This window comes from Phycodurus eques, unplaced genomic scaffold (genome assembly GCF_024500275.1).
Source record: "Phycodurus eques isolate BA_2022a unplaced genomic scaffold, UOR_Pequ_1.1 contig_183, whole genome shotgun sequence".
NCBI classification, from domain to species: Eukaryota; Metazoa; Chordata; class Actinopteri; order Syngnathiformes; family Syngnathidae; genus Phycodurus; species Phycodurus eques.
The window spans coordinates 79,515-86,355 of NW_026904180.1; the positions used below are offsets into that span (position 1 = coordinate 79,515).

At 43.3% G+C, this 6,841-nt stretch overlaps 2 non-coding genes across 2 annotated transcripts; one reads left to right on the forward strand and one right to left on the reverse strand.

The window, feature by feature from the left end:
• Positions 1 to 1,370: 1,370 nt before the first annotated feature.
• On the reverse strand, positions 1,371 to 1,443 carry trnav-cac (transfer RNA valine (anticodon CAC)). Its single transcript has one exon. It is a non-coding gene; the product is annotated as a tRNA-Val (tRNA).
• A 746-nt stretch (positions 1,444 to 2,189) lies between these two features.
• trnav-uac (transfer RNA valine (anticodon UAC)) lies at positions 2,190 to 2,262 on the forward strand. The gene has a single exon. It is a non-coding gene; the product is annotated as a tRNA-Val (tRNA).
• The last annotated feature ends 4,579 nt before the right edge of the window (positions 2,263 to 6,841 follow it).

The following is a 6,841-nucleotide window of genomic DNA, read 5'->3' on the forward strand; positions in this document are numbered from 1 at the left end:
TACCTATTTTTCCCTTACTCATTCAGTGTCCTGACTTGACCTAAGTGGAAAGCACCTATCTCTCCATTACTCATCCAGTGTCCTGACATGATCCTAGTGGAAAGTACCCATTTCCCCCTTTTGCTCACCCAAAATAGGTTCACAGTAAATACTATTGACTACACACATAATACATCCATTCAATGACAAGCATATTTCATATGTCTTGAACACAATCAATACACTTCATCACTTCTCATTAATCTCTTTAAGCATTCTGCAATACATGTTTATCAGTTAATATTTATACATTCATGTGAATACAATTCTCTCATGCATTTCCACAGGTCCGTGCTTACTTCGTAGAGCATTCGTGTGCTTCCGTTGCCTGAGAGAGACAACCTTGCACAGGTCATAATCTTTGCATAAAAGCTGTTCCAAAGCATTGTACATTAGAAATACAAAAATCAAAATATTATATAACAGCCTTATTAGGCTTGATGTACTTTTTTATCACTGATTTCCAAAAGAACATCTAAATTATAACATCACAGAGAATCATTAAAATTATCTCAAGGATATAAAATCAAGCAATTGATTATATAAGCAGTTGACCTCAGTATGTGTTTGTTTACTTATGACAAGGGGTTTTAATAGTATTGATATAAGTAAGAAGACTTATGCTTGACCTGGCGACTCTTTCCTTACGATCTAATTTGGTTTGTCGACCTCTGGTGGTTGAACCAGGAATTGAAACTGGGGCTAAGCTCAATCACATTAACCCAGCCACATATGCCAATTACAACCTTTTTGTACCATTGCTTATGTGTGTAGCCTGGCCGCCCACCCGACAGGGTGTACCGCGCCTCCTGCCCGATGACAGCTGGGATAGGCTCCAGCACACCCGCGACCCGGGTGAGGAGAAGCGGCTCAGAAAATGGATGGAAGGATGGATAATTATTCTGCCTTGAAAAACAGCTTCGACAAAAACCTTCTCCCCGTCAGGAATCAAATCTTGATCGCCTGCTCGGACAACGTGAATAGTTCTGCCAGTGAAGTGGGAATCAGGATCGAGAGGCTGCGTGTGAAGACTCTCAAATTGTGTGTGCGTGTGTGTGTATCTTGAAAACTGAAATTACGTTTGTCTCAAAAATAAATGCGCTAATCTACAAACGCACCATCAACAATACACAAGCAGAACTGAATATTGACAAATGATAAGTTATGATAAATGCACACACAACAAAAAAACACACATGTAAATTGCAGATATGTTTGTGGATTTGAAAAACACGTATGTAAGTCACAGATATATTTGTGTCAAAGATTTTGACACAAATCTCTCCCCATAGGTTTTCATGGCAGATAACAAACAAGTAACAAACAAGCCTTGTTTCCACCCGGTTTCGAACCAGGGACCTTTTGCGTGTGAGGCAAACGTGATAACCACTACACTATGGAAACTGCTGGCTTGCTTTGTCTAACTGCCCCAACAGTACTTTTGGGAGCTGCCAGCCAGCAACCCAATGGGAAAAAAAACTGCATTTGACGTTTTGGACGGTAAATTGTGGCGTAAACAATCATTGATTCATTCATTCATCTTCCGTCCCGCTTCTCCTCACGAGCCTTTGAAACGTCTGAGGCCGGAGAGCACACGAAGAAATTCAAACAGTCACCGCAGTTTTGGGCACATCCTCCGAGCGCACAGGCCCATGTGTCTCTCTAACCCTTCCCAGCATCACCCCGAAGTGTCGCCAAAGCTGCAACAGCTGCAGAAACGTGCGTACGCCAGCCATGAAGTTGCCGTGAGCCACCGCACGCTCATTTCACTCTTGATACATCTGAACTTTGCCGTGAAAAAGAACGTACACCACGTTTTTGTGCAGACGTTTTCTGGATTTGCGCGTACGGCATGTTTCAGTCGGAAATCCTCGCAAGTTTTTGTACATGAGGCCCCTGATGACTTGTTTCTCCTGGATGTGTAGATGGTAGTCGTGACTGTTTCTTTTGTCCTTGTTTCCTCTTTTTAGTTTTAGGATTTGTTTATATATATTTTTAGATGATTGATTCCACCATGATTTAGGGTCCAAAAGAGTGAAATGCACTTTTGTTTTGGTTTTTCCATCAGGTCACGTGAAACTTGCCGCCGGCTGGCAGCTCCCCTTAGCATGTGTTGGCCCAGTCCGCCTTGGGTCATAACTCCAGCAGCGGTTTCCATAGTGTAGTGGCTATCACGTTCGCTTTACACGCGAAAGGTCCTCGGTTCGAAACCGAGTGGAAACAGCTTATCTTTCGAGCTGTTGTCTGTGGTTTGCCGGTCCCGTTATACGTCTCAACAGACGCAAAAGTATGATTTTTCCGGAACGACTTCTCAGATGTTCCAAATGTCAGCGATATTGACACAAGGGAGACAGAGTTGTCCGAAATGTGGAGGAGAAATGCTGTCATTTTGGAGGACAACACAGGGTGACATTTGGGTGTGGATGCAACGTAAGAAAGACGAAATCAGTCCAGTTAAAGTGGTCAATAAAATCAGTGAAGAGGGTCCAAAATGAAAACCAGAGTGAGAATATTGCCATGTCAACAGAAAATGTGATTCTCTGTATGGCGTACGTCATAAATTGTGTGGAAATTGCAGTAAAACAGAAAACAGAAAGGAAAGCATGATTTCTGTTTCAGTGTTATAAATAAAGCTATTTTGTCTCGTGAAGGGCACCGCGTCACTTTCGAGGTATAAAATTTAGGAGAAAGCGACGACAAACCTTTTATCTGTCCTTATCTGAAGGTTGCTACAGGAATTAGATGAGTTCTCAATAGCCAGAGGTCTTTTGTCGAACCCAAACACACACAAATGATACAGGTAGTGAATTTTTATAGAAGATTTCATGAGCTCTACCAGGGGAATCTACAAGGAAACAAGGCAGGAAAAAGCAAACGAAGGAAAAACATTGGTAGGAAGAGGCTAAGCTTGTGATGTGAGGGTGGAATGAGCGTGTATTGACAATGCATATAGCTGGGGGTTCCTGTTCTTGTTCATCCAAGCACAAATATGCACTAATCTGTACTTTCAGTAGCCCACAAGATGGAATTACTTTGCATGGAACAGAATTTACGCAGGCTGGTCGATTTCCTGGATGTTTCTGGTCTGCACGGCGAACAGGTGGATTTGGCGGAAAAGTAAGGGGGAAAAAAGGAGAGCGGGAAAAAAAAATGTTCCCAGGCAGGGCGGCCGGAGGCCCGTATGTCGCTATTCGCAAGACGTTCGGAGCGGACGTGCGCTGCCCGCTTCCTTCCCGACGGAGTTTGCCCGGGCACCCAAAAGGGTAGCACGGAGCGCTGGCAGGATGTCCTGCGACGGGGAGGGGTCCGATGTGTCCTCGCCACCTCATGGTGCGAGGTGGGGCTTCCTGGCTAAGCCAGTCTTCGGCAAGTTGGTCGAACGAGAGCCAGCAAACAGCGGGTTCCTGACCTTCTTGGTGATCAAGCCAGTGTCCCCCCAAAAAAAGTATTTGTTGATGAGACACTTCAGGCTGGCTGGGGGTGAAAGTTAATTGACTTAGTGTCCGAGTGAGAAACCAGTGTCCGTAACGCAGCTTTGATGAGCTACTTGGGACTGGCTGGTAATTCATTTAGCGTCCGTGTGCGAAGTTAAATCTAGCATCCCCGTGGCGGGGGAGCGGAGACAGCGATGTAGCTCAGTCCGGGGTTTGGGGGTCAGTGCCTTCGGGCGAGAGCATATCCATTACATTGGTGTCCATTACTTTACATTTTGGCAACACACAACAACTACATGTAACGAGCTCGAGACGGTAACTCAATATAAAATTGCAGCTTGCGGTCACTTGCGGTGAACTTCTAAACTGCAAACTCCTTTCAGCTGGGAAGCAAAATGTAAATTTATTGCGTGAAGGTTACCAAATACTTCTTAAACCTGTTGGTTTTCAACTTTCAGTTCTTCTATTTTTCAATGCAAAGATCATGGCAGTTAATGTCAGCATTGTTTTCTTTCGTGAAAATTCAAGGACAGTATCAGAATGTTTCCTTGAAACACTTTTAAAATATCAAACATGAAATTAAATAATGACCTGGTACTGGGGGAATGTTCATACAGTTTGACATGTTAAGAGGTGCTGAAGGTGCATCGGCTCTCTTCTTCTGGGTCCCCCTCTGCTCCTGTCTTTTGTATCTTGCATACTGCAGACTGTTTTTTGTTTAGCATTGTAATGACTTTGACCCAGTTGCCAAAACCTCCCGAACAACTTAAGCTGCATTCTTACCTTTGCAATTAACATGACATTTTCAATGAAAGCTTCTTGACCCCTGCTGATTCTCACCAGCACACTTGTATTTCTTAGGACAGAATCTTTGGCCACAAACTGAGCAGGAAAAAGATTTCTCACCAGTTTCTTGTCATGCGTCGTTTACTCTTAGAAGTAAAACTTTTCCCACACTGAGAACATTTCCATCGTTTGTTGTCAGTGTGACATGTCAGATCGCCTTCCGACTGTTTATCATCATCTTCATCAGTGTTAGGAGAGTGTGACGTCATGTCGCCACGATCTGATAGTGGAGCTCAGAGGTCGTCTGCTTGTGATCCTCCACAATGCCCGCTTTGCAGTTTTTTCACTTCCGCCTCATCTCTTGGGCCAGTTTTTGCTTTAAGTTGCGAGCATTTTGTTTTTGGAGGGTTTCCAATAGATAAAAACATTTCAATACTTTTTAATGGGGAAAATGGATTTGATGTACAAGTAAATGGAGTCACCCTCACTGTTTTAAGCAGTGTACTTTATTCAGGATCACATATACACGTTACAGTTTAGCACGAAAAGTCAGTTTTTTTCGAACACCCCTTTTTCATCAACAAAATTGAAAAGCACTGGCATAGCTGGTGTGGGAAAAGGAATGTACCATACTATGAAGTGGCAGTCATTGGTCATACTTGTATATCGCAGCTGTCAGGTGGAATCCCCTCACCTTCAAAATGACAACTTTTCAGGAAATTGCTTGAGTTTCCAAACACCGCCTTGTTCAAGCTGGTATTACGTTGTATATCTTACATTGCTGTCATATATCATTGCATCACATGAACAACAGCTCGTACCCCGAAATTATGTTCAATCACGACTTTAATGTGCTTGACAAATTAAAAAAAATAAAAAACGCAAATTTATGGATTGGGATGGATGAGGACGCCATCATTAAAATGACACAAACACGCCGGGCGAGCACCACATCCTTGCAAGCCTCATGCATGAACCCAAGAAACGTGGCTTCATGTCCCACAACTGTCAACAATCATCACCAAAATATATGCAGACATTTCTACTCATGACAGCTTCAAATTATTATGAATAATATTATTATAATGATCAGCCCAATATTTGAGCTTTTATGGATCAGATAATATCAAATCAGATCAGCCGCAGTTTCTGGACAGGAGACCTTCGTTATGGGTCGTCCGACATTATGACAGTCCACATCTGTCACACAATGCCATCTGCAGAAACTAATTTGTGATCTATACATACATACATACATACAGTGGGTACGGAAAGTATTCGGACCCCCTGAAATTTTTCACTCTGTGTTATATTGCAGCCATTTGCTCAAATCACTTAATTTAGAGCGCCCAAAGCGCTCTATTAAGCCTCACATTCACCCATTCACACACATATTCAGAGACCACTGGGCGGTTGCTGCCGTGCAAGGCGCTGCCAGGCTCACTGGGAGCAAATTGGGGTTCGGTGTCTTGCCCAAGGACACTTCGACATACGGACAGTCGGAGCCAGGGTTCGAACCGGCGACCTTTCGGTCACTGGACGACCCGCTCAACTGATCCACAGCCGCCCTCTTTCCCACCACCTTTAACTCGTCCCTTTTAAGTATTTTGGCAACAGTGTTCATTCTCAACACTCACGGGGCTTGTAGAAACTATATGGACAAGAAGATACATACAATAAAAGCTGGTACACAGAATACAAGCATGTAGATTTCTGTCAGTAACATAGTAATTACTTTTATATTAAACATTTACATTTGCATTCAAAGCTTCTTGATCACTGCTTGTCTCACCAGGACACTTGTGTGTCTTAACCCGAGCCTTACAAGAGAATCTTTGACCACAACCTGAGCAGGAAAAAAGGTTTTCTCCAGTGTGGGTTCTTGTGTGACTTGTCAAATATCCCTTGTGAGAGAATCTTTGACCACAAACTGAGCATGCAAAAGGTTTCTTACCGGTGTGTGTTCTTGTGTGTATTTTTAAGTGTCCCTTTCCTAGTGAATCTTTGACCACAAACTGAGCATGCAAAAGGTTTCTCACCTGTGTGGGTTCTTATGTGTATTTTTAAGTATCCCTTCTGTGTGAAGCTTTGACCACAAACTGAGCATGCAAAATGTTTCTCTCCAGTGTGTATTTTCATGTGTCGTTTGAAATTCCTCTTAGAAGCAAAGGTTTTCCTACATTTAGAACATTTCCAGCATTTGCTGGTAGTGTGACATGTCATATCACCTTCCAACTGTTCATCAACATCATCATCATCATCACCGTCTGTTTGTGATCCTCCACAGTGGTCTCCATTACTTGAGCTGTTGCTGTTTGATGGCTCCGCCCCTCGTCTCTCCTCACTTCGACCTTCATCTTCACTCTTCAAAGGGACACCAGTCGATGGAACCTTGATGATTTCCTCCGGCTCTTCCTCTTTAATGTGAGGGGACACTGACTGCTGCCGCTCAGGATGAAGATTTTCACTGACGTCTGCAAGACAAAAGACAAACACAAATGGGTCAAATCGCATTTGTTTACAATATTGACAACCACCTTGGTCCTCGATCCTGTTTACACGTTAGCGCCTTCAACCAGAGA